This window comes from Rhinichthys klamathensis, unplaced genomic scaffold (assembly GCF_029890125.1).
Source record: "Rhinichthys klamathensis goyatoka isolate OS25496 unplaced genomic scaffold, OSU_Roscu_1.1 h1tg000001l_1, whole genome shotgun sequence".
Taxonomy (NCBI): Eukaryota; Metazoa; Chordata; class Actinopteri; order Cypriniformes; family Leuciscidae; genus Rhinichthys; species Rhinichthys klamathensis.
This window is the reverse complement of record NW_026606555.1, coordinates 3256798-3280999: the sequence shown is the minus strand read 5'-3', so window position 1 is coordinate 3280999 and position 24202 is coordinate 3256798. Positions and strand designations below refer to the sequence as shown.

At 45.5% G+C, this 24202-nt stretch overlaps 20 non-coding genes across 20 annotated transcripts; 6 read left to right on the top strand and 14 right to left on the bottom strand.

The window, feature by feature from the left end:
• Positions 1 to 391: 391 nt before the first annotated feature.
• LOC130099001 (U5 spliceosomal RNA) lies at positions 392 to 507 on the bottom strand. Its single transcript, XR_008808361.1, has one exon. It is a non-coding gene; the product is annotated as a U5 spliceosomal RNA (small nuclear RNA).
• Positions 508 to 766: 259 nt separating this feature from the next.
• On the top strand, positions 767 to 838 carry trnad-guc (transfer RNA aspartic acid (anticodon GUC)). Its single transcript has one exon. It is a non-coding gene; the product is annotated as a tRNA-Asp (tRNA).
• Positions 839 to 1392: 554 nt separating this feature from the next.
• On the bottom strand, positions 1393 to 1508 carry LOC130098894 (U5 spliceosomal RNA). Its single transcript, XR_008808359.1, has one exon. It is a non-coding gene; the product is annotated as a U5 spliceosomal RNA (small nuclear RNA).
• Positions 1509 to 1767: 259 nt separating this feature from the next.
• trnad-guc (transfer RNA aspartic acid (anticodon GUC)) lies at positions 1768 to 1839 on the top strand. Its single transcript has one exon. It is a non-coding gene; the product is annotated as a tRNA-Asp (tRNA).
• Positions 1840 to 2393: 554 nt separating this feature from the next.
• On the bottom strand, positions 2394 to 2508 carry LOC130100398 (U5 spliceosomal RNA). Its single transcript, XR_008808874.1, has one exon. It is a non-coding gene; the product is annotated as a U5 spliceosomal RNA (small nuclear RNA).
• Positions 2509 to 3394: 886 nt separating this feature from the next.
• Positions 3395 to 3509, bottom strand: LOC130100349 (U5 spliceosomal RNA). Its single transcript, XR_008808857.1, has one exon. It is a non-coding gene; the product is annotated as a U5 spliceosomal RNA (small nuclear RNA).
• An 886-nt stretch (positions 3510 to 4395) lies between these two features.
• LOC130100299 (U5 spliceosomal RNA) lies at positions 4396 to 4510 on the bottom strand. Its single transcript, XR_008808852.1, has one exon. It is a non-coding gene; the product is annotated as a U5 spliceosomal RNA (small nuclear RNA).
• Positions 4511 to 5397: 887 nt separating this feature from the next.
• On the bottom strand, positions 5398 to 5512 carry LOC130100240 (U5 spliceosomal RNA). The gene has a single exon (XR_008808845.1). It is a non-coding gene; the product is annotated as a U5 spliceosomal RNA (small nuclear RNA).
• An 887-nt stretch (positions 5513 to 6399) lies between these two features.
• Positions 6400 to 6514, bottom strand: LOC130100136 (U5 spliceosomal RNA). The gene has a single exon (XR_008808824.1). It is a non-coding gene; the product is annotated as a U5 spliceosomal RNA (small nuclear RNA).
• A 260-nt stretch (positions 6515 to 6774) lies between these two features.
• On the top strand, positions 6775 to 6846 carry trnad-guc (transfer RNA aspartic acid (anticodon GUC)). Its single transcript has one exon. It is a non-coding gene; the product is annotated as a tRNA-Asp (tRNA).
• A 554-nt stretch (positions 6847 to 7400) lies between these two features.
• LOC130100029 (U5 spliceosomal RNA) lies at positions 7401 to 7515 on the bottom strand. The gene has a single exon (XR_008808725.1). It is a non-coding gene; the product is annotated as a U5 spliceosomal RNA (small nuclear RNA).
• A 260-nt stretch (positions 7516 to 7775) lies between these two features.
• Positions 7776 to 7847, top strand: trnad-guc (transfer RNA aspartic acid (anticodon GUC)). The gene has a single exon. It is a non-coding gene; the product is annotated as a tRNA-Asp (tRNA).
• Positions 7848 to 8401: 554 nt separating this feature from the next.
• LOC130099924 (U5 spliceosomal RNA) lies at positions 8402 to 8516 on the bottom strand. Its single transcript, XR_008808623.1, has one exon. It is a non-coding gene; the product is annotated as a U5 spliceosomal RNA (small nuclear RNA).
• A 260-nt stretch (positions 8517 to 8776) lies between these two features.
• Positions 8777 to 8848, top strand: trnad-guc (transfer RNA aspartic acid (anticodon GUC)). Its single transcript has one exon. It is a non-coding gene; the product is annotated as a tRNA-Asp (tRNA).
• Positions 8849 to 9402: 554 nt separating this feature from the next.
• LOC130099817 (U5 spliceosomal RNA) lies at positions 9403 to 9517 on the bottom strand. The gene has a single exon (XR_008808522.1). It is a non-coding gene; the product is annotated as a U5 spliceosomal RNA (small nuclear RNA).
• Positions 9518 to 10972: 1455 nt separating this feature from the next.
• LOC130099692 (U5 spliceosomal RNA) lies at positions 10973 to 11087 on the bottom strand. The gene has a single exon (XR_008808440.1). It is a non-coding gene; the product is annotated as a U5 spliceosomal RNA (small nuclear RNA).
• An 886-nt stretch (positions 11088 to 11973) lies between these two features.
• On the bottom strand, positions 11974 to 12088 carry LOC130099646 (U5 spliceosomal RNA). Its single transcript, XR_008808428.1, has one exon. It is a non-coding gene; the product is annotated as a U5 spliceosomal RNA (small nuclear RNA).
• Positions 12089 to 12348: 260 nt separating this feature from the next.
• Positions 12349 to 12420, top strand: trnad-guc (transfer RNA aspartic acid (anticodon GUC)). The gene has a single exon. It is a non-coding gene; the product is annotated as a tRNA-Asp (tRNA).
• Positions 12421 to 13543: 1123 nt separating this feature from the next.
• LOC130099604 (U5 spliceosomal RNA) lies at positions 13544 to 13658 on the bottom strand. Its single transcript, XR_008808424.1, has one exon. It is a non-coding gene; the product is annotated as a U5 spliceosomal RNA (small nuclear RNA).
• Positions 13659 to 14544: 886 nt separating this feature from the next.
• Positions 14545 to 14659, bottom strand: LOC130079266 (U5 spliceosomal RNA). The gene has a single exon (XR_008806425.1). It is a non-coding gene; the product is annotated as a U5 spliceosomal RNA (small nuclear RNA).
• Between the last annotated feature and the right edge of the window lie 9543 nt (positions 14660 to 24202).

The following is a 24202-nucleotide window of genomic DNA, read 5'->3' as shown; positions in this document are numbered from 1 at the left end:
GTTGTTTTATGCATGTTTGGCCTGAGTTTTTGTGGCATTTCCACTGTTGCATTTCCAGTCTGACCAGCAGGGGCCTTCCGAATGCGTCACCAGTGTGGCCTTCCGAATGCGTCAAAACAGTTAATCAATTTGCAAAGCAATCAGTTGAAAGCTTTGAAAGGCTCTGTTGCTCCCACCACTACCCTTTTGTGATTGGTAAACCTTACAATCATGCTGCTGACCCAAGATTTGAAGTTGTGAACTGGGAAAGTGGTGATGGTTTGACGACCACCCAGCTCCAGACATGGACAAAACGGCCGAACCGTTGGGCCACTCTCGAACGCTGGCCCAACCTGCTGCAGTTCTGCGGAGCAAGCCGCCAAAAGTCCTCTGTTTTTGAACAAACGCATGTAGCTCTGCTGTGAGCAGAGCATCCAAAAATACCAGTAACTCACAAATGTTCCCCTCCACGGAAATCTTTAGTAAAAGGCGAAAGATTTATGCGTGAATGAAGAGAAACTCGAGCTGTAACCATGAGACGTTGGGACAATGTGCTACCACACACATGCCACCATGCTCAGCAAGGGTAATGTCTGGTGCACGCTCCTCCCACCCAGCTTTTTGTCTTTTTTGTTAAAACAATAATACAGCCATTTCCATTAGAGGAAGGAGCAAATGTAATAAGAATCTGCCCCATCACCAGATGACCGCATGTCCAGTATTCTTGACTTCTCAACGGTTGAGCATACGGTGCCGTACCGCTCAGGGACACTGCAGTAACCACCAGTCCTCGTTAGTATAGTGGACAGTATCTCCGCCTGTCACGCGGAAGACCGGGGTTCGATTCCCCGACGGGGAGGCTTCTTCTTTATCACGGCCAGACAACTTGTATGAGCTCAAGCTCTGCCGTTGAAACTACTGATAAAGCCAACCTGCCGTTCAAGACTCACCTGAGGGTGGTTAGCTAATTCCATTTGAAAGATTTTACCTTCAAGAAAGCGCTTGCAATGGGTTTGTAAAAGGTTGTTTTATGCATGTTTGGCCTGAGTTTTTGTGGCATTTCCACTGTTGCATTTCCAGTCTGACCAGCAGGGGCCTTCCGAATGCGTCCCCAGTGTGGCCTTCCGAATGCGTCAAAACAGTTAATCAATTTGCAAAGCAATCAGTTGAAAGCTTTGAAAGGCTTTGTTGCTCCCACCACTACCCTTTTGTGATTGGTAAACCTTACAATCATGCTGCTGACCCAAGATTTGAAGTTGTGAACTGGGAAAGTGGTGATGGTTTGACGACCACCCAGCTCCAGACATGGACAAAACGGCCGAACCGTTGGGCCACTCTCGAACGCTGGCCCAACCTGCTGCAGTTCTGCGGAGCAAGCCGCCAAAAGTCCTCTGTTTTTGAACAAACGCATGTAGCTCTGCTGTGAGCAGAGCATCCAAAAATACCAGTAACTCACAAATGTTCCCCTCCACGGAAATCTTTAGTAAAAGGCGAAAGATTTATGCGTGAATGAAGAGAAACTCGAGCTGTAACCATGAGACGTTGGGACAATGTGCTACCACACACATGCCACCATGCTCAGCAAGGGTAATGTCTGGTGCACGCTCCTCCCACCCAGCTTTTTGTCTTTTTTGTTAAAACAATAATACAGCCATTTCCATTAGAGGAAGGAGCAAATGTAATAAGAATCTGCCCCATCACCAGATGACCGCATGTCCAGTATTCTTGACTTCTCAACGGTTGAGCATACGGTGCCGTACCGCTCAGGGACACTGCAGTAACCACCAGTCCTCGTTAGTATAGTGGACAGTATCTCCGCCTGTCACGCGGAAGACCGGGGTTCGATTCCCCGACGGGGAGGCTTCTTCTTTATCACGGCCAGACACCTTGTATGAGCTCAAGCTCTGCCGTTGAAACTGCTGATAAAGCCAACCTGCCGTTCAAGACTCACCTGAGGGTGGTTAGCTAATTCCATTTGAAAGATTTTACCTTCAAGAAAGCGCTTGCAATGGGTTTGTAAAAGGTTGTTTTATGCATGTTTGGCCTGAGTTTTTGTGGCATTTCCACTGTTGCATTTCCAGTCTGACCAGCAGGGGCCTTCCGAATGCGTCACCAGTGTGGCCTTCCGAATGCGTCAAAACAGTTAATCAATTTGCAAAGCAATCAGTTGAAAGCTTTGAAAGGCTTTGTTGCTCCCACCACTACCCTTTTGTGATTGGTAAACCTTACAATCATGCTGCTGACCCAAGATTTGAAGTTGTGAACTGGGAAAGTGGTGATGGTTTGACGACCACCCAGCTCCAGACATGGACAAAACGGCCGAACCGTTGGGCCACTCTCGAACGCTGGCCCAACCTGCTGCAGTTCTGCGGAGCAAGCCGCCAAAAGTCCTCTGTTTTTGAACAAACGCATGTAGCTCTGCTGTGAGCAGAGCATCCAAAAATACCAGTAACTCGCAAATGTTCCCCTCCACGGAAATCTTTAGTAAAAGGCGAAAGATTTATGCGTGAATGAAGAGAAACTCGAGCTGTAACCATGAGACGTTGGGACAATGTGCTACCACACACATGCCACCATGCTCAGCAAGGGTAATGTCTGGTGCACGCTCCTCCCACCCAGCTTTTTGTATTTTTTGTTAAAACAATAATACAGCCATTTCCATTAGAGGAAGGAGCAAATGTAATAAGAATCTGCCCCATCACCAGATGACCGCATGTCCAGTATTCTTGACTTCTCAACGGTTGAGCATACGGTGCCGTACCGCTCAGGGACACTGCAGTAACCACCAGTCCTCGTTAGTATAGTGGACAGTATCTCCGCCTGTCACGCGGAAGACCAGGGTTCGATTCCCCGACGGGGAGGCTTCTTCTTTATCACGGCCAGACACCTTGTATGAGCTCAAGCTCTGCCGTTGAAACTGCTGATAAAGCCAACCTGCCGTTCAAGACTCACCTGAGGGTGGTTAGCTAATTCCATTTGAAAGATTTTACCTTCAAGAAAGCGCTTGCAATGGGTTTGTAAAAGGTTGTTTTATGCATGTTTGGCCTGAGTTTTTGTGGCATTTCCACTGTTGCATTTCCAGTCTGACCAGCAGGGGCCTTCCGAATGCGTCACCAGTGTGGCCTTCCGAATGCGTCAAAACAGTTAATCAATTTGCAAAGCAATCAGTTGAAAGCTTTGAAAGGCTTTGTTGCTCCCACCACTACCCTTTTGTGATTGCTAAACCTTACAATCATGCTGCTGACCCAAGATTTGAAGTTGTGAACTGGGAAAGTGGTGATGGTTTGACGACCACCCAGCTCCAGACATGGACAAAACGGCCGAACCGTTGGGCCACTCTCGAACGCTGGCCCAACCTGCTGCAGTTCTGCGGAGCAAGCCGCCAAAAGTCCTCTGTTTTTGAACAAACGCATGTAGCTCTGCTGTGAGCAGAGCATCCAAAAATACCAGTAACTCGCAAATGTTCCCCTCCACGGAAATCTTTAGTAAAAGGCGAAAGATTTATGCGTGAATGAAGAGAAACTCGAGCTGTAACCATGAGACGTTGGGACAATGTGCTACCACACACATGCCACCATGCTCAGCAAGGGTAATGTCTGGTGCACGCTCCTCCCACCCAGCTTTTTGTCTTTTTTGTTAAAACAATAATACAGCCATTTCCATTAGAGGAAGCAGCAAATGTAATAAGAATCTGCCCCATCACCAGATGACCGCATGTCCAGTATTCTTGACTTCTCAACGGTTGAGCATACGGTGCCGTACCGCTCAGGGACACTGCAGTAACCACCAGTCCTCGTTAGTATAGTGGACAGTATCTCCGCCTGTCACGCGGAAGACCGGGGTTCGATTCCCCGATGGGGAGGCTTCTTCTTTATCACGGCCAGACACCTTGTATGAGCTCAAGCTCTGCCGTTGAAACTGCTGATAAAGCCAACCTGCGGTTCAAGACTCACCTGAGGGTGGTTAGCTAATTCCATTTGAAAGATTTTACCTTCAAGAAAGCGCTTGCAATGGGTTTGTAAAAGGTTGTTTTATGCATGTTTGGCCTGAGTTTTTGTGGCATTTCCACTGTTGCATTTCCAGTCTGACCAGCAGGGGCCTTCCGAATGCGTCACCAGTGTGGCCTTCCGAATGCGTCAAAACAGTTAATCAATTTGCAAAGCAATCAGTTGAAAGCTTTGAAAGGCTTTGTTGCTCCCACCACTACCCTTTTGTGATTGGTAAACCTTACAATCATGCTGCTGACCCAAGATTTGAAGTTGTGAACTGGGAAAGTGGTGATGGTTTGACGACCACCCAGCTCCAGACATGGACAAAACGGCCGAACCGTTGGGCCACTCTCGAACGCTGGCCCAACCTGCTGCAGTTCTGCGGAGCAAGCCGCCAAAAGTCCTCTGTTTTTGAACAAACGCATGTAGCTCTGCTGTGAGCAGAGCATCCAAAAATACCAGTAACTCGCAAATGTTCCCCTCCACGGAAATCTTTAGTAAAAGGCGAAAGATTTATGCGTGAATGAAGAGAAACTCGAGCTGTAACCATGAGACGTTGGGACAATGTGCTACCACACACATGCCACCATGCTCAGCAAGGGTAATGTCTGGTGCACGCTCCTCCCACCCAGCTTTTTGTCTTTTTTGTTAAAACAATAATACAGCCATTTCCATTAGAGGAAGGAGCAAATGTAATAAGAATCTGCCCCATCACCAGATGACCGCATGTCCAGTATTCTTGACTTCTCAACGGTTGAGCATACGGTGCCGTACCGCTCAGGGACACTGCAGTAACCACCAGTCCTCGTTAGTATAGTGGACAGTATCTCCGCCTGTCACGCTTTTAGACCGGGGTTCGATTCCCCGACGGGGAGGCTTCTTCTTTATCACGGCCAGACACCTTGTATGAGCTCAAGCTCTGCCGTTGAAACTGCTGATAAAGCCAACCTTCCGTTCAAGACGCACCTGAGGGTGGTTAGCTAATTCCATTTGAAAGATTTTACCTTCAAGAAAGCGCTTGCAATGGGTTTGTAAAAGGTTGTTTTATGCATGTTTGGCCTGAGTTTTTGTGGCATTTCCACTGTTGCATTTCCAGTCTGACCAGCAGGGGCCTTCCGAATGCGTCACCAGTGTGGCCTTCCGAATGCGTCAAAACAGTTAATCAATTTGCAAAGCAATCAGTTGAAAGCTTTGAAAGGCTTTGTTGCTCCCACCACTACCCTTTTGTGATTGGTAAACCTTACAATCATGCTGCTGACCCAAGATTTGAAGTTGTGAACTGGGAAAGTGGTGATGGTTTGACGACCACCCAGCTCCAGACATGGACAAAACGGCCGAACCGTTGGGCCACTCTCGAACGCTGGCCCAACCTGCTGCAGTTCTGCGGAGCAAGCCGCCAAAAGTCCTCTGTTTTTGAACAAACGCATGTAGCTCTGCTGTGAGCAGAGCATCCAAAAATACCAGTAACTCGCAAATGTTCCCCTCCACGGAAATCTTTAGTAAAAGGCGAAAGATTTATGCGTGAATGAAGAGAAACTCGAGCTGTAACCATGAGACGTTGGGACAATGTGCTACCACACACATGCCACCATGCTCAGCAAGGGTAATGTCTGGTGCACGCTCCTCCCACCCAGCTTTTTGTCTTTTTTGTTAAAACAATAATACAGCCATTTCCATTAGAGGAAGGAGCAAATGTAATAAGAATCTGCCCCATCACCAGATGACCGCATGTCCAGTATTCTTGACTTCTCAACGGTTGAGCATACGGTGCCGTACCGCTCAGGGACACTGCAGTAACCACCAGTCCTCGTTAGTATAGTGGACAGTATCTCCGCCTGTCACGCTTTTAGACCGGGGTTCGATTCCCCGACGGGGAGGCTTCTTCTTTATCACGGCCAGACACCTTGTATGAGCTCAAGCTCTGCCGTTGAAACTGCTGATAAAGCCAACCTTCCGTTCAAGACGCACCTGAGGGAGGTTAGCTAATTCCATTTGAAAGATTTTACCTTCAAGAAAGCGCTTGCAATGGGTTTGTAAAAGGTTGTTTTATGCATGTTTGGCCTGAGTTTTTGTGGCATTTCCACTGTTGCATTTCCAGTCTGACCAGCAGGGGCCTTCCGAATGCGTCACCAGTGTGGCCTTCCGAATGCGTCAAAACAGTTAATCAATTTGCAAAGCAATCAGTTGAAAGCTTTGAAAGGCTTTGTTGCTCCCACCACTACCCTTTTGTGATTGGTAAACCTTACAATCATGCTGCTGACCCAAGATTTGAAGTTGTGAACTGGGAAAGTGGTGATGGTTTGACGACCACCCAGCTCCAGACATGGACAAAACGGCCGAACCGTTGGGCCACTCTCGAACGCTGGCCCAACCTGCTGCAGTTCTGCGGAGCAAGCCGCCAAAAGTCCTCTGTTTTTGAACAAACGCATGTAGCTCTGCTGTGAGCAGAGCATCCAAAAATACCAGTAACTCGCAAATGTTCCCCTCCACGGAAATCTTTAGTAAAAGGCGAAAGATTTATGCGTGAATGAAGAGAAACTCGAGCTGTAACCATGAGACGTTGGGACAATGTGCTACCACACACATGCCACCATGCTCAGCAAGGGTAATGTCTGGTGCACGCTCCTCCCACCCAGCTTTTTGTCTTTTTTGTTAAAACAATAATACAGCCATTTCCATTAGAGGAAGGAGCAAATGTAATAAGAATCTGCCCCATCACCAGATGACCGCATGTCCAGTATTCTTGACTTCTCAACGGTTGAGCATACGGTGCCGTACCGCTCAGGGACACTGCAGTAACCACCAGTCCTCGTTAGTATAGTGGACAGTATCTCCGCCTGTCACGCGGAAGACCGGGGTTCGATTCCCCGACGGGGAGGCTTCTTCTTTATCACGGCCAGACACCTTGTATGAGCTCAAGCTCTGCCGTTGAAACTGCTGATAAAGCCAACCTGCCGTTCAAGACTCACCTGAGGGTGGTTAGCTAATTCCATTTGAAAGATTTTACCTTCAAGAAAGCGCTTGCAATGGGTTTGTAAAAGGTTGTTTTATGCATGTTTGGCCTGAGTTTTTGTGGCATTTCCACTGTTGCATTTCCAGTCTGACCAGCAGGGGCCTTCCGAATGCGTCACCAGTGTGGCCTTCCGAATGCGTCAAAACAGTTAATCAATTTGCAAAGCAATCAGTTGAAAGCTTTGAAAGGCTTTGTTGCTCCCACCACTACCCTTTTGTGATTGCTAAACCTTACAATCATGCTGCTGACCCAAGATTTGAAGTTGTGAACTGGGAAAGTGGTGATGGTTTGACGACCACCCAGCTCCAGACATGGACAAAACGGCCGAACCGTTGGGCCACTCTCGAACGCTGGCCCAACCTGCTGCAGTTCTGCGGAGCAAGCCGCCAAAAGTCCTCTGTTTTTGAACAAACGCATGTAGCTCTGCTGTGAGCAGAGCATCCAAAAATACCAGTAACTCGCAAATGTTCCCCTCCACGGAAATCTTTAGTAAAAGGCGAAAGATTTATGCGTGAATGAAGAGAAACTCGAGCTGTAACCATGAGACGTTGGGACAATGTGCTACCACACACATGCCACCATGCTCAGCAAGGGTAATGTCTGGTGCACGCTCCTCCCACCCAGCTTTTTGTCTTTTTTGTTAAAACAATAATACAGCCATTTCCATTAGAGGAAGGAGCAAATGTAATAAGAATCTGCCCCATCACCAGATGACCGCATGTCCAGTATTCTTGACTTCTCAACGGTTGAGCATACGGTGCCGTACCGCTCAGGGACACTGCAGTAACCACCAGTCCTCGTTAGTATAGTGGACAGTATCTCCGCCTGTCACGCGGAAGACCGGGGTTCGATTCCCCGACGGGGAGGCTTCTTCTTTATCACGGCCAGACACCTTGTATGAGCTCAAGCTCTGCCGTTGAAACTGCTGATAAAGCCAACCTGCCGTTCAAGACTCACCTGAGGGTGGTTAGCTAATTCCATTTGAAAGATTTTACCTTCAAGAAAGCGCTTGCAATGGGTTTGTAAAAGGTTGTTTTATGCATGTTTGGCCTGAGTTTTTGTGGCATTTCCACTGTTGCATTTCCAGTCTGACCAGCAGGGGCCTTCCGAATGCGTCACCAGTGTGGCCTTCCGAATGCGTCAAAACAGTTAATCAATTTGCAAAGCAATCAGTTGAAAGCTTTGAAAGGCTTTGTTGCTCCCACCACTACCCTTTTGTGATTGCTAAACCTTACAATCATGCTGCTGACCCAAGATTTGAAGTTGTGAACTGGGAAAGTGGTGATGGTTTGACGACCACCCAGCTCCAGACATGGACAAAACGGCCGAACCGTTGGGCCACTCTCGAACGCTGGCCCAACCTGCTGCAGTTCTGCGGAGCAAGCCGCCAAAAGTCCTCTGTTTTTGAACAAACGCATGTAGCTCTGCTGTGAGCAGAGCATCCAAAAATACCAGTAACTCGCAAATGTTCCCCTCCACGGAAATCTTTAGTAAAAGGCGAAAGATTTATGCGTGAATGAAGAGAAACTCGAGCTGTAACCATGAGACGTTGGGACAATGTGCTACCACACACATGCCACCATGCTCAGCAAGGGTAATGTCTGGTGCACGCTCCTCCCACCCAGCTTTTTGTCTTTTTTGTTAAAACAATAATACAGCCATTTCCATTAGAGGAAGGAGCAAATGTAATAAGAATCTGCCCCATCACCAGATGACCGCATGTCCAGTATTCTTGACTTCTCAACGGTTGAGCATACGGTGCCGTACCGCTCAGGGACACTGCAGTAACCACCAGTCCTCGTTAGTATAGTGGACAGTATCTCCGCCTGTCACGCGGAAGACCGGGGTTCGATTCCCCGACGGGGAGGCTTCTTCTTTATCACGGCCAGACACCTTGTATGAGCTCAAGCTCTGCCGTTGAAACTGCTGATAAAGCCAACCTGCCGTTCAAGACTCACCTGAGGGTGGTTAGCTAATTCCATTTGAAAGATTTTACCTTCAAGAAAGCGCTTGCAATGGGTTTGTAAAAGGTTGTTTTATGCATGTTTGGCCTGAGTTTTTGTGGCATTTCCACTGTTGCATTTCCAGTCTGACCAGCAGGGGCCTTCCGAATGCGTCACCAGTGTGGCCTTCCGAATGCGTCAAAACAGTTAATCAATTTGCAAAGCAATCAGTTGAAAGCTTTGAAAGGCTTTGTTGCTCCCACCACTACCCTTTTGTGATTGGTAAACCTTACAATCATGCTGCTGACCCAAGATTTGAAGTTGTGAACTGGGAAAGTGGTGATGGTTTGACGACCACCCAGCTCCAGACATGGACAAAACGGCCGAACCGTTGGGCCACTCTCGAACGCTGGCCCAACCTGCTGCAGTTCTGCGGAGCAAGCCGCCAAAAGTCCTCTGTTTTTGAACAAACGCATGTAGCTCTGCTGTGAGCAGAGCATCCAAAAATACCAGTAACTCGCAAATGTTCCCCTCCACGGAAATCTTTAGTAAAAGGCGAAAGATTTATGCGTGAATGAAGAGAAACTCGAGCTGTAACCATGAGGCGTTGGGACAATGTGCTACCACACACATGCCACCATGCTCAGCAAGGGTAATGTCTGGTGCACGCTCCTCCCACCCAGCTTTTTGTCTTTTTTGTTAAAACAATAATACAGCCATTTCCATTAGAGGAAGGAGCAAATGTAATAAGAATCTGCCCCATCACCAGATGACCGCATGTCCAGTATTCTTGACTTCTCAACGGTTGAGCATATGGTTCCGTACCGCTCAGGGACACTGCAGTAACCACCAGTCCTCGTTAGTATAGTGGACAGTATCCCCGCCTATCACGCAGAAGACCGGGGTTCGATTCCCCCACGGGGAGGCTTCTTCTTTATCACGGCCAGACACCTTGTATGAGCTCAAGCTCTGCCGTTGAAACTGCTGATAAAGCCAACCTGCCGTTCAAGACTCACCTGAGGGTGGTTAGCTAATTCCATTTGAAAGATTTTACCTTCAAGAAAGCGCTTGCAATGGGTTTGTAAAAGGTTGTTTTATGCATGTTTGGCCTGAGTTTTTGTGGCATTTCCACTGTTGCATTTCCAGTCTGACCAGCAGGGGCCTTCCGAATGCGTCACCAGTGTGGCCTTCCGAATGAGTCAAAACAGTTAATCAATTTGCAAAGCAATCAGTTGAAAGCTTTGAAAGGCTTTGTTGCTCCCACCACTACCCTTTTGTGATTGGTAAACCTTACAATCATGCTGCTGACCCAAGATTTGAAGTTGTGAACTGGGAAAGTGGTGATGGTTTGACGACCACCCAGCTCCAGACATGGACAAAACGGCCGAACCGTTGGGCCACCAGTCACCAACTAACCACCAGTCCTCGTTAGTATAGTGGACAGTATCTCCGCCTGTCATGCGGAAGACCGGGGTTCGATTCCCCGACGGCGAGGCTTCTTCTTTATCACGGCCAGACACCTTGTATGAGCTCAAGCTCTGCCGTTGAAACTGCTGATAAAGCCAACCTGCCGTTCAAGACTCACCTGAGGCTGGTTAGCTAATTCCATTTGAAAGATTTTACCTTCAAGAAAGCGCTTGCAATGGGTTTGTAAAAGGTTGTTTTATGCATGTTTGGCCTGAGTTTTTGTGGCATTTCCACTGTTGCATTTCCAGTCTGACCAGCAGGGGCCTTCCGAATGCGTCACCAGTGTGGCCTTCCGAATGCGTCAAAACAGTTAATCAATTTGCAAAGCAATCAGTTGAATGCTTTGAAAGGCTTTGTTGCTCCCACCACTACCCTTTTGTGATTGGTAAACCTTACAATCATGCTGCTGACCCAAGATTTGAAGTTGTGAACTGGGAAAGTGGTGATGGTTTGACGACCACCCAGCTCCAGACATGGACAAAACGGCCGAACCGTTGGGCCACTCTCGAACGCTGGCCCAACCTGCTGCAGTTCTGCGGAGCAAGCCGCCAAAAGTCCTCTGTTTTTGAACAAACGCATGTAGCTCTGCTGTGAGCAGAGCATCCAAAAATACCAGTAACTCGCAAATGTTCCCCTCCACGGAAATCTTTAGTAAAAGGCGAAAGATTTATGCGTGAATGAAGAGAAACTCGAGCTGTAACCATGAGACGTTGGGACAATGTGCTACCACACACATGCCACCATGCTCAGCAAGGGTAATGTCTGGTGCACGCTCCTCCCACCCAGCTTTTTGTCTTTTTTGTTAAAACAATAATACAGCCATTTCCATTAGAGGAAGGAGCAAATGTAATAAGAATCTGCCCCATCACCAGATGACCGCATGTCCAGTATTCTTGACTTCTCAACGGTTGAGCATACGGTGCCGTACCGCTCAGGGACACTGCAGTAACCACCAGTCCTCGTTAGTATAGTGGACCGTATCTCCGCCTGTCACGCGGAAGACCGGGGTTCGATTCCCCGACGGGGAGGCTTCTTCTTTATCACGGCCAGACACCTTGTATGAGCTCAAGCTCTGCCGTTGAAACTGCTGATAAAGCCAACCTGCCGTTCAAGACTCACCTGAGGGTGGTTAGCTAATTCCATTTGAAAGATTTTACCTTCAAGAAAGCGCTTGCAATGGGTTTGTAAAAGGTTGTTTTATGCATGTTTGGCCTGAGTTTTTGTGGCATTTCCACTGTTGCATTTCCAGTCTGACCAGCAGGGGCCTTCCGAATGCGTCACCAGTGTGGCCTTCCGAATGCGTCAAAACAGTTAATCAATTTGCAAAGCAATCAGTTGAAAGCTTTGAAAGGCTTTGTTGCTCCCACCACTACCCTTTTGTGATTGGTAAACCTTACAATCATGCTGCTGACCCAAGATTTGAAGTTGTGAACTGGGAAAGTGGTGATGGTTTGACGACCACCCAGCTCCAGACATGGACAAAACGGCCGAACCGTTGGGCCACTTTCGAACGCTGGCCCAACCTGCTGCAGTTCTGCGGAGCAAGCCGCCAAAAGTCCTCTGTTTTTGAACAAACGCATGTAGCTCTGCTGTGAGCAGAGCATCCAAAAATACCAGTAACTCGCAAATGTTCCCCTCCACGGAAATCTTTAGTAAAAGGCGAAAGATTTATGCGTGAATGAAGAGAAACTCGAGCTGTAACCATGAGGCGTTGGGACAATGTGCTACCACACACATGCCACCATGCTCAGCAAGGGTAATGTCTGGTGCACACTCCTCCCACCCAGCTTTTTGTCTTTTTTGTTAAAACAATAATACAGCCATTTCCATTAGAGGAAGGAGCAAATGTAATAAGAATCTGCCCCATCACCAGATGACCGCATGTCCAGTATTCTTGACTTCTCAACGGTTGAGCATATGGTCCCGTACCGCTCAGGGACACTGCAGTAACCACCAGTCCTCGTTAGTATAGTGGACAGTATCTCCGCCTGTCACGCGGAAGACCGGGGTTCGATTCCCCGACGGGGAGGCTTCTTCTTTATCACGGCCAGACACCTTGGATGAGCTCAAGCTCTGCCGTTGAAACTGCTGATAAAGCCATACTGCCGTTCAAGACTCACCTGAGGGTGGTTAGCTAATTCCATTTGAAAGATTTTACCTTCAAGAAAGCGCTTGCAATGGGTTTGTAAAAGGTTGTTTTATGCATGTTTGGCCTGAGTTTTTGTGGCATTTCCACTGTTGCATTTCCAGTCTGACCAGCAGGGGCCTTCCGAATGCGTCACCAGTGTGGCCTTCCGAATGCGTCAAAACAGTTAATCAATTTGCAAAGCAATCAGTTGAAAGCTTTGAAAGGCTTTGTTGCTCCCACCACTACCCTTTTGTGATTGGTAAACCTTACAATCATGCTGCTGACCCAAGATTTGAAGTTGTGAACTGGGAAAGTGGTGATGGTTTGACGACCACCCAGCTCCAGACATGGACAAAACGGCCGAACCATTGGGCCACCAGTCACCGACTAACCACCAGTCCTCGTTAGTATAGTGGACAGTATCTCCGCCTGTCATGCGGAAGACCGGGGTTCGATTCCCAGACGGCGAGGCTTCTTCTTTATCACGGCCAGACACCTTGTATGAGCTCAAGCTCTGCCGTTGAAACTGCTGATAAAGCCAACCTGCCGTTCAAGACTCACCTGAGGGTGGTTAGCTAATTCCATTTGAAAGATTTTACCTTCAAGAAAGCGCTTGCAATGGGTTTGTAAAAGGTTGTTTTATGCATGTTTGGCCTGAGTTTTTGTGGCATTTCCACTGTTGCATTTCCAGTCTGACCAGCAGGGGCCTTCCGAATGCGTCACCAGTGTGGCCTTCCGAATGCGTCAAAACAGTTAATCAATTTGCAAAGCAATCAGTTGAAAGCTTTGAAAGGCTTTGTTGCTCCCACCACTACCCTTTTGTGATTGGTAAACCTTACAATCATGCTGCTGACCCAAGATTTGAAGTTGTGAACTGGGAAAGTGGTGATGGTTTGACGACCACCCAGCTCCAGACATGGACAAAACGGCCGAACCGTTGGGCCACTCTCGAACGCTGGCCCAACCTGCTGCAGTTCTGCGGAGCAAGCCGCCAAAAGTCCTCTGTTTTTGAACAAAGCCATGTAGCTCTGCTGTGAGCAGAGCATCCAAAAATACCAGTAACTCGCAAATGTTCCCCTCCACGGAAATCTTTAGTAAAAGGCGAAAGATTTATGCGTGAATGAAGAGAAACTCGAGCTGTAACCATGAGACGTTGGGACAATGTGCTACCACACACATGCCACCATGCTCAGCAAGGGTAATGTCTGGTGCACGCTCCTCCCACCCAGCTTTTTGTCTTTTTTGTTAAAACAATAATACAGCCATTTCCATTAGAGGAAGGAGCAAATGTAATAAGAATCTGCCCCATCACCAGATGACCGCATGTCCAGTATTCTTGACTTCTCAACGGTTGAGCATACGGTGCCGTACCGCTCAGGGACACTGCAGTAACCACCAGTCCTCGTTAGTTTAGTGGACAGTATCTCCGCCTGTCACGCGGAAGACCGGGGTTCGATTCCCCGACGGGGAGGCTTCTTCTTTATCACGGCCAGACACCTTGTATGAGCTCAAGCTCTGCCGTTGAAACTGCTGATAAAGCCAACCTGCCGTTCAAGACTCACCTGAGGGTGGTTAGCTAATTCCATTTGAAAGATTTTACCTTCAAGAAAGCGCTTGCAATGGGTTTGTAAAAGGTTGTTTTATGCATGTTTGGCCTGAGTTTTTGTGGCATTTCCACTGTTGCATTTCCAGTCTGACCAGCAGGGGCCTTCCGAATGCGTCACCAGTGTGGCCTTCCGAATGCGTCAAAACAGTTAATCAATTTGCAAAGCAATCAGTTGAAAGCTTTGAAAGGCTTTGTTGCTCCCACCACTACCCTTTTGTGATTGGTAAACCTTACAATCATGCTGCTGACCCAAGATTTGAAGTTGTGAACTGGGAAAGTGGTGATGGTTTGACGACCACCCAGCTCCAGACATGGACAAAACGGCCGAACCGTTGGGCCACTCTCGAACGCTGGCCCAACCTGCTGCAGTTCTGCGGAGCAAGCCGCCAAAAGTCCTCTGTTTTTGAACAAACGCATGTAGCTCTGCTGTGAGCAGAGCATCCAAAAATACCATTAACTCGCAAATGTTCCCCTCCACCGAAATCTTTAGTAAAAGGCGAAAGATTTATGCGTGAATGAAGAGAAACTCGAGCTGTAACCATGAGGCGTTGGGACAATGTGCTACCACACACATGCCACCATGCTCAGCAAGGGTAATGTCTGGTGCACGCTCCTCCCACCCAGCTTTTTGTCTTTTTTGTTAAAACAATAATACAGCCATTTCCATTAGAGGAAGGAGCAAATGTAATAAGAATCTGCCCCATCACCAGATGACCGCATGTCCAGTATTCTTGACTTCTCAACGGTTGAGCATACGGTGCCGTACCGCTCAGGGACACTGCAGTAACCACCAGTCCTCGTTAGTATAGTGGACAGTATCTCCGCCTGTCACGCGGTAGACCGGGGTTTGATTCCCCGACGGGGAGGCTTCTTCTTTATCACGGCCAGACACCTTGTATGAGCTCAAGCTCTGCCGTTGAAACTGCTGATAAAGCCAACCTGCCGTTCAAGACTCACCTGAGGGTGGTTAGCTAATTCCATTTGAAAGATTTTACCTTCAAGAAAGCGCTTGCAATGGGTTTGTAAAAGGTTGTTTTATGCATGTTTGGGTAAACTGCTGATAAAGCCAACCTGCCGTTCAAGACTCACCTGAGGGTGGTTAGCTAATTCCATTTGAAAGATTTTACCTTCAAGAAAGCGCTTCCAATGGGTTTGTAAAAGGTTGTTTTATGCATGTTTGGCCTGAGTTTTTGTGGCATTTCCACTGTTGCATTTCCAGTCTGACCAGCAGGGGCCTTCCGAATGTGTCACCAGTGTGGCCTTCCGAATGCGTCAAAACAGTTAATCAATTTGCAAAGCAATCAGTTGAAAGCTTTGAAAGGCTTTGTTGCTCCCACCACTACCCTTTTGTGATTGGTAAACCCTACAATCATGCTGCTGACCCAAGATTTGAAGTTGTGAACTGGGAAAGTGGTGATGGTTTGACGACCACCCAGCTCCAGACATGGACAAAACGGCCGAACCGTTGGGCCACTCTCGAACGCTGGCCCAACCTGCTGCAGTTCTGCGGAGCAAGCCGCCAAAAGTCCTCTGTTTTTGAACAAACGCATGTAGCTCTGCTGTGAGCAGAGCATCCAAAAATACCAGTAACTCGCAAATGTTCCCCTCCACGGTGTAACGGTGGCTGCCCCAAATCAAATTTGGGTTTTTATTTATGTAAATTTAGCTTAAATTGTTCGGGCGCCAGACAAGTTCACCTTGTCAAAAAAAAAAATATATATATATGCTGGATAGCTCCAACCACTGTTACATACAAAAAATAATAATAAACTGATACCCACAATTCAATTTTTCACAGAGTTTGTATTAATCTGTTGTTCACAAAAAAAACAAAAAAAACAACAAACAAGTAAACAATTTCTTTTTAAACATTTGTTTATTGATTTTTCCAGTGACATAACAAAATCAAGAGGTAACAATTCGGGAGTCAAAACAGTGTCAAATACAACTAACAAGAAATCAAAATAAAATAAAGAAATAAAATACAAAAAACAACCCCCAAAAACAAATAAACAGAAAAAAAAAAAAAAAAAAAAAAACAGTCACCCACTGCAAAATAAAAGCCCAATATGTTCACTTACAGAGAAATAAATAAAAAAACATCCCAGCATGCTACAAATTTCCACAAGAAAAAAACTCACAATTAGAAGACAATCAGGGTGGCTACTCTGGAATAGCTGTAAAAGTCAATCCCTCAACATGTGCAAAAAATGGACCCCAGGTTTTATTAAACTTTGCAAGAGAACCATGTATCGAGCACCTAACTTTCTCCAACTTCACGAACTGAAGGATGTCCCTGATCCAAGACGAGTGAGAAGGCGGCGCAGGAGACTTCCACCTCAATAAAATCAAACGTCTAGCCAATAAGGAGATAAAGGCTACAAAGTCAGCTTTATATTTAGGAAGCTGCAAAGTAGGAGGCAAAACCCCAAACAAAGCGGTACATGCTGTTGGGTCAAATGGAACCCCTGTACAAACAGAAATAGAATTAAATATCTGCGTCCAAAAATTATGTAGTGAAGGGCAAGACCAGAACATATGGGCATGGGTAGCTGGAGCCTGACGACATCTAATGCACATGGGATCGACATCATTATAGATTTTAGAAAGCCTAACTCGAGTGAGATGGGTACGATGTAGAATTTTGCACTGGGTCAGACCATGTCTAGCACAAATTGAAGAGGAGTGAACCCGACGCAAAATGGCCTCCCACAGATCCTCCGAGATCCCTTCCCCTAGATCCTCCTCCCATTGGGTTTTAATTTTATGCTGCGGGGTAAGCTGCAAAGAATAGATAAGATTGTATAAACATGAAATAGCACCCTTAATGGTAGGCAATGGGGTTAAAAAGGAGTCAACTAGAGAGGCATCTGGGAGATTTGGGAAGTTGGGGCTAAGATTGCGAGTGAAACTTCGAACTTGAAGATATCTAAAAAAATGCTGCCTAGGCAAATGGAATTTCTCGGAGAGTTGCTGGAAGGATGCAAATGTACCAGCAATATACAAGTCCCTAAATGCCTTGATGCCGTAGTCAGACCACAACGAAAAAGCCCTATCAATTAAGGAAGGGTGAAAAACAGGGTTAGCTGATAAAGGTGCTAGAAAAGAGAAGGTCTGTAGACCAAAAAAGCGTCGAAATTGCTTCCAAATTTTAAAAGTGGATTTAACTAAGATATTATTGCAAAAAGGGGAGGGAGAAAAGCTAAGAGGAGCGTGGATGAGAGCAGTCAACGAAGCAGGTTTAACAGAAAACATCTCCATACTCAGCCATGTAGGAGAAACTGGTGCCCCCTCCAGAGAAATCCAAAGCTGAATTATTCTAAGGATGGAAGCCCAGTAATAAAACCTCAAGTTAGGAAGGGCCAAGCCCCCAAGGGTCTTAGGTCTCTGCAACAGCTCCTTTCGCATACGAGGGACCTTCTTGTTCCAGATAAACTCAGTGATTGATTTGTCTAATTTGTGAAAAAAAGACTGAGGGAGAAAGATAGGTATGCACTGGAAGAGATAAGACAATTTGGGAAGGATATTCATCTTAACCGAATTGACCCTGGCCACAAGGGAAAGAGGCAACAGTGACCACCGTTGAAAGTCCATCCGTATCTGATCTAACAAAGGGGCAAAATTATAATCAAACAAATCTTCAAATCGGTCACAAATCCGGATACCAAGGTATTTAAAGCCAAATGGAACAATTTTGAATGGGAAACCCTGAGCAGCATTATGGGCACCTTGATTTAAAGGAAACAGCTCACTCTTGTCCAAATTTAGTTTATAGCCTGAAATCTGACCAAATGAATTAAGGATGTCAAGAGCAGCTGGAACTGAGATAGAGAGATTGGACACATATAGTAATAAGTCATCGGCATATAGGGAGACCTTCTGTTCAAGACCATATCTTGTAATTCCAGTGATGCGTGGCTCTAAACGAAGCGCAATAGCCAGAGGTTCAATAGCAACCGCAAATAAAAGAGGACTCAGAGGACAGCCTTGACGAGTGGAGCGATGCAAAGGGAAATACTCTGAATGGGTATCATTAGTTCTGACTGAAGCCATAGGGGATGAATAGAGCAACTTAATCCAAGAAATGAACTCTTGGCCAAAACCAAATTTCTCCAAAGCAAAGAAAAGGTAATTCCACTCCACTCTGTCAAAAGCCTTCTCCGCATCTAATGAGATTACGGCTTCCGGCCCCATTGACGTAGAAGGATTATAAACAACATTGAGAAGTCGTCTGAGATTATAGAACCCATGTCTGTTCTGGACAAAACCTGTCTGATCAGGAGAGATTATTAAAGGCAAAACTGATTCCAGTCGCATAGCTAATAATTTTGACAGAAGTTTTACATCTACAGATAAAAGACTAATTGGGCGATAACTTGAGCAGGACAGAGGGTCCTTATTCTTTTTTAAGAGTAATGATATAGATGCCTGATTTAGAGTCTGAGGTAATTTAGAAAGAGTAAGAGATTCATTGAACATTTCTATCAAAACTGGTGCTAATTTGTCAAAAAAGGTCTTGTAAAACTCCGTTGGAAAACCATCCGGGCCTGGACATTTTCCAGACTGCATAGAAAATGTGGCCCGTTTTAGGTCATCTATGGTGATTGGGTCCTCTAACTGCTCAGCAATATCAGCATCTACCTTAACCAACTCCAGTGAGTCAAAAAAACTATCCAGGGCAGACAGATCAGACCCAACCTCTGAAGTATATAAAGAAGAGTAAAATTGTTTAAACTGATCATTAATTTTTTTAGGATCGGTAGTGACGCCAGAAGGAGTATTAATTTGTGAAATCTGCTGAGAGGAGGAAGCCTGTCGAAGCTGATGGGCCAAAAGTTTGGTTGCCTTATCCCCAGATTCATAATAACAATATTTAGCCTTAAATAAGAGCTCCTCAACCTCTTTAGTAGAGAGAACATCAAACTCAGCCTGAAGAGAGAGACGATCCTTATATATGTTAGGGGATGGGGAGGACGCATAGATATTATCAAGCTGGGAGATTCGTAACCTCAATTCTTTTAATTTTTTTTTCCTTTGTTTGTTCTCATAGCTGCTGTATGAAATAATTTCACCTCTAATGTATGCTTTCAAAGTCTCCCAAAGAAGGGAGGCTGATATCCCTGGAGTACTGTTGGTAGTAAGAAAAAAGTCAATTTGATTAGAAACAAACTTAACAAAATCCTCATTAGATAGCAGGCGCGTATTGAGACGCCAGGGGGGGCATGTACGTTCGCGCTCCTGTATGAATAACTCCAGTGTGGTCGGGGCATGATCTGATATTAGAATAGTATCATAAGAGCAAGACTGAACAGAATGGAGAAAGCGGTTGTCCAGGAGAAAATAATCAATACGAGAAAAGGAGTGATGTACATGAGAGAAAAAAGAATACATTTTACCAGACGGATTAAGAAAGCGCCATGGATCAGAGACCGAGAACTCATCCATAAAGGATAAAATGGTCTTAGAAGACTTTGAGGGCACTCCTGGTCTAGTAGAAGAACGATCTAATAACGGATTAAGCCAACAGTTGAAGTCACCCCCCATAATAAGAAGATGTGTGGACATGTCAGGTAATTTGGCGAACAATTGATGGAAAAAATTGTCATCATCCCAGTTTGGACCATACACATTAGCCAGAATCACAGAATTACTATATAGCTTACCCGTTACAAACACAAACCTACCATTGGGGTCAGCTATTACATTAGAGCACACAAAAGGAACCGATTTGTGAATCAAAATGGCAACACCCCTAGATTTACAATTAAAACTAGAATGAAAAACTTGACTGACCCACCTCCCCTTTAATCTGATATGGCTGGAAGATTTTAAGTGAGTTTCTTGAAGGAAAACAATATGGGCTCCTAATTGTTGAAGATGGTGAAGAACTTTGCTACGTTTAATAGGCTGATTTAGACCATTACAATTCCAGCTAACAAATTTGAGTCCTGTCCCTGATTGTCGAGGCATCCTAGACTGCTGCATGCCAGTCAAGTATTAGTGTACACTGCAGCATAGAATGTATAACAGTCACAGAAATAAATTAAAACATGGGCGACCTGACTAAACAAAACACAAAACACACAATGAAAAAAAAAGGGAGAACTCCTCACACACCCACCCACCACCCCACGAGCTGAAGCGTCTTCCCAAATAAGACGCGCGCAAATCCCACAAACTACCAAAAACATCCTAACACGCTCCGTTAACAGCACAAACCAGTAGTGCTCATGCGAGTTTGTAATAAAGCATAAAATAAATATATAAACAAACACAGTAGCAAAATATGAAAAGTGACTCAAGTCCAAGTGACACAAACTTTTACAGGACAGCTTCAGAAACCGGGTTAAATTACCCCCAGTTTACCTAACGAACTGCCAGCCGCTTTCAAACTGTAGCCCCAGAAGAGACGCCAGACTTTAAGTTCACCTTGACAAAGTCCATCGCAGTGGCTGGGTCCTCAAATGTGTGTGTAACTCCACCGGGAAGAGTGATCTTTAAAATCGCGGGAAACCTCAATCCAAACTTCACTCCAGAACACGAATGTAACAGACGTTTAACGTCCGTGAATGCAGCGCGTTTCTTCGCAACTGACGAAGTGTAGTCAGGAAACAGAAACAGTTTCTTGCCTTGATGGAGAAGATGAGCCTCGCTAGCCCGGCGTAAAATGTCATTCCTCACGTGAAAAAAGTGCACACGAATCACAAAGGGTCGGGGTGGTTTACCATCACTGGGCTTGGATCGGAGAGTGCGATGCGCACGATCGAGTAGGGGTAACTCCACCAGACCGAGGGAGTCCATCAGCAGCTGGGCAATAAATTCTGTCGGGCGCCCACCTTCGGCCCCCTCCGGCACACCTACCAGCCGAATGTTGTTCCTCCTCGCTCTACCCTCCAAGTCCTCACATTTGTCGGCCAGCAGTTTAACCTCGGCTTTCAGCGTGGAAACTGTTGAATCCAGTGAAGTTATGAGGTCACTATGGTCAGTGCATGCGCGCTGCAACTCCGTGATAGCTTGATCATGAGAGCTAAGTTTTTGTTGCATCGGTTCAATTGCGTGTCTAAGCTCCTCTCTTACCGAAGAAATGTCCGCTCGAAGCTCGCAAGACAGCGAGTCTATTTTTCCGCAAATGTCCCCTTTCAGCTGGTCTAACATAGCCCGGAGGTGATCCAAATTAGGCGCACACTCGGGTTCCGTGATCACCTTCGGCGGAGATGCGGGCTCATTCGAGGGAGAGGCCTTAGCACGGCCTGTGCGAGCCGCGTTTCCACGTGAAGTTGACATTGTCGATTGAAATTCCCCCAAAACACACCAAAACTGACCAAGTACTTGTCACAAATGTACACCAGCCAAATTAATGAAAAGAAACTGTGTTAAAATGTTAAAATAAACACAAACTCGTGGAGCAAAAGGGAGACACGTCCTACATGCTCGGTGTCCAACAGCGCCCCCCCCCCAAGTAAACAATTTCAATTTCACATTTTCACACCAAGAGAAATCAGGAAAGTCCTTTGATCACAAGTGTCAAATAGTTTGTTATCTGTTTGAACTCAGTCACAATAAACAAAAAAAAGAAAAATAATAAACAAATACATATGTGTATTTGGTGTATGCGCGTGCGTGTACGGAGCGTGTGTGTGTGTGGTTGTATAATGACCACGTGAAGCAGTCTGTGTAATGGCCGGGAATCCTTGACCGGGAAAATAAGCTTTGAATGTTTATGTGAGATTAAAAAGTTCGGAGGAGAGTTCAAAGGCTTTGACGTGAGGGTTCAAAGTGATGGCAACAAGATCAGTACACAGCAAAATCCCCAGTGTTAAATTAACACTCTGAGTGTGGACTCATATAAACACTGAAGCAGTGTTAAAGTTAACACTGAAGCAGTGTTAAAGTTAATGAGATAATTAAGTGAATAATTGAGTGATGATTGAGCATCATTGAAGACACCTGATGATAACAAGCAGAATCACTGTAGGAGAAAACCATAATTTTAAGTCACCATTATGGTGATTAGTATTTGCTTTAGTTGGGCTCTTGACCCTTTAATCATTAACTTCAGATTTTGTTTGGCTGCTGTATGTGAGTTATAACAGCCAGATGAACATATAGAAAAGGTGATCTGATGGTGTTGGTTGTGTTTCAACATAATCATTATTTCACAATCATTTGACCTGAATCACTGAACTCATGTAAAGGCCAATTTCTGAGTTAGGTTTACTTTATTAATTATAGCAGCACTGTCCATGTATGGCATCATATTTTTAGCCTTTTCAATGAAACCAAATGATCAAAAAAAAAAAACGTCAAAAATTATTTATGTTGGTACACACAGACATCAAGAATTAGCATATGAATCTCAGCAATGGTGACAAACAGATCACTTCTGAACATAAGCTCATTATTTATTCATGCAGCAATGCATGATTGGAGCCATGAATGAGTTTTTATTGGTGGCACCCAGAATGCACAACAACATGCTTTAATAATTGTCACCATTGTTGAGATTCACAGGCTGATTCTTGATGTCTTTGTGTCTAAAAACTGTATCAAATAAATGATTTAAAAAAAAAAAAAATTATATGAGACGTGTATAAAATAAAATTCTGTGGATTACATTGTAAAAGTTTAAAACACTATGCTGTGCAAGAATAGTGCTGCTATAATTGATAAAGTAAACCCAATTTGGGCTCTATATGAGTTCAGTAATTCAGGTCAAATGATTGTGAAATAATGATTATGTTAAAACACAACCAACACCATCAGATCACCTTTTCTATATGTTCATCTGGCTGTTATAACTCACGTACAGCAGCCAAACAAAATTTAAAGTTAATGATTAAAGGGTCAAGAGCCCAACTAAAGCAAATACTAATCACCATAATGGTGACTTAAAATTATGGTTTTCTCCTACAGTGATTCTGCTTGTTATCATCAGGTGTCTTCAATGATGCTCAATCATCCCTCACTTATTCACTTAATTATCTCATTAACTTTAACACTGCTTCAGTGTTAACTTTAACACTGCTTCAGTGTTTATATGAGTCCACACTCAGAGTGTTAATTTAACACTGGGGATTTTGCTGTGTACCTGAAGCAGGCGAATCAAACTGGATAGTGTTGCTCCAGTCCAGGCAACGCAACGAACCAGGAAGATCGGTTTTTCTCCGTCACTTTAGCAATCGCACCCAGCAGCGCATACACAGGATTTCCAGCGGATAACAGCAGCAACGTCTTTCAGGTAGCGTGAGCGTCCCACTTCAATAACCCGAGGCAGGTGAACCAATCTGGATAGTGTGGCTCCAGGCAACGCAATGAACCAGGAAGAGCGGTTTTTCTCCGTCACTTTAGCAATCGCACCCAGCAGCGCACACACAGAACGTCCAGCAGACAATAGCAGCAACTTTCTTCAGGTAACTTGGGTCCCACTTCAATCTCCTACACGTGTGTTTCCTCTTTTTCGTTCTCTCACTTCCGTTCTCTTTTTTTTTTTTCTCTCACTTCCGTTTCTTTCTCTCTTTTATCTTCCATTTCCCTATTGGTTTCCGCCCATAATGAAATGTGAAAAAGCTGATATGGATCGTTTTTCTCCATATCGCCACACTCTCCCTCCCTGGAAAAAACAACCCATGGTTGTGGCAATGTGCATCATTTAAAATCCAACAAACTCCTCTTCATCAGAAGATTCATTGAAAAGTTTACTGAGTTTTTTCGTCTCTTGATAGTCTAGCTCTTCAGCTGTGGGAAAACATGGCTTTAGGTTGCACACATTCACAATGCGAACATCTTCGCCAGTGGACTCTAGTGCTACCCGGAAGTTCAAAGGACCGACCTGTTTGATGATACGGTAAGGCCCTTTCCACTTCTGAGCCAGTTTCGCCGTAAAGTGACGTTGGGCACTAGACTGGGGAAATGTTCTCATCCACACACGATCCTTTTCCTTGTGTGTGACATCTCGCCGGTTTTTATTGTAGTTTCGCAACTGTCTCTTTTGTGCTTTTTTACAGCATTCCATGGCTTTGGTCTGAAGCTCAGCCAGGTGGTGGACTGTGTCGTAGGATGTGCAGTCTGGAGTTAGAT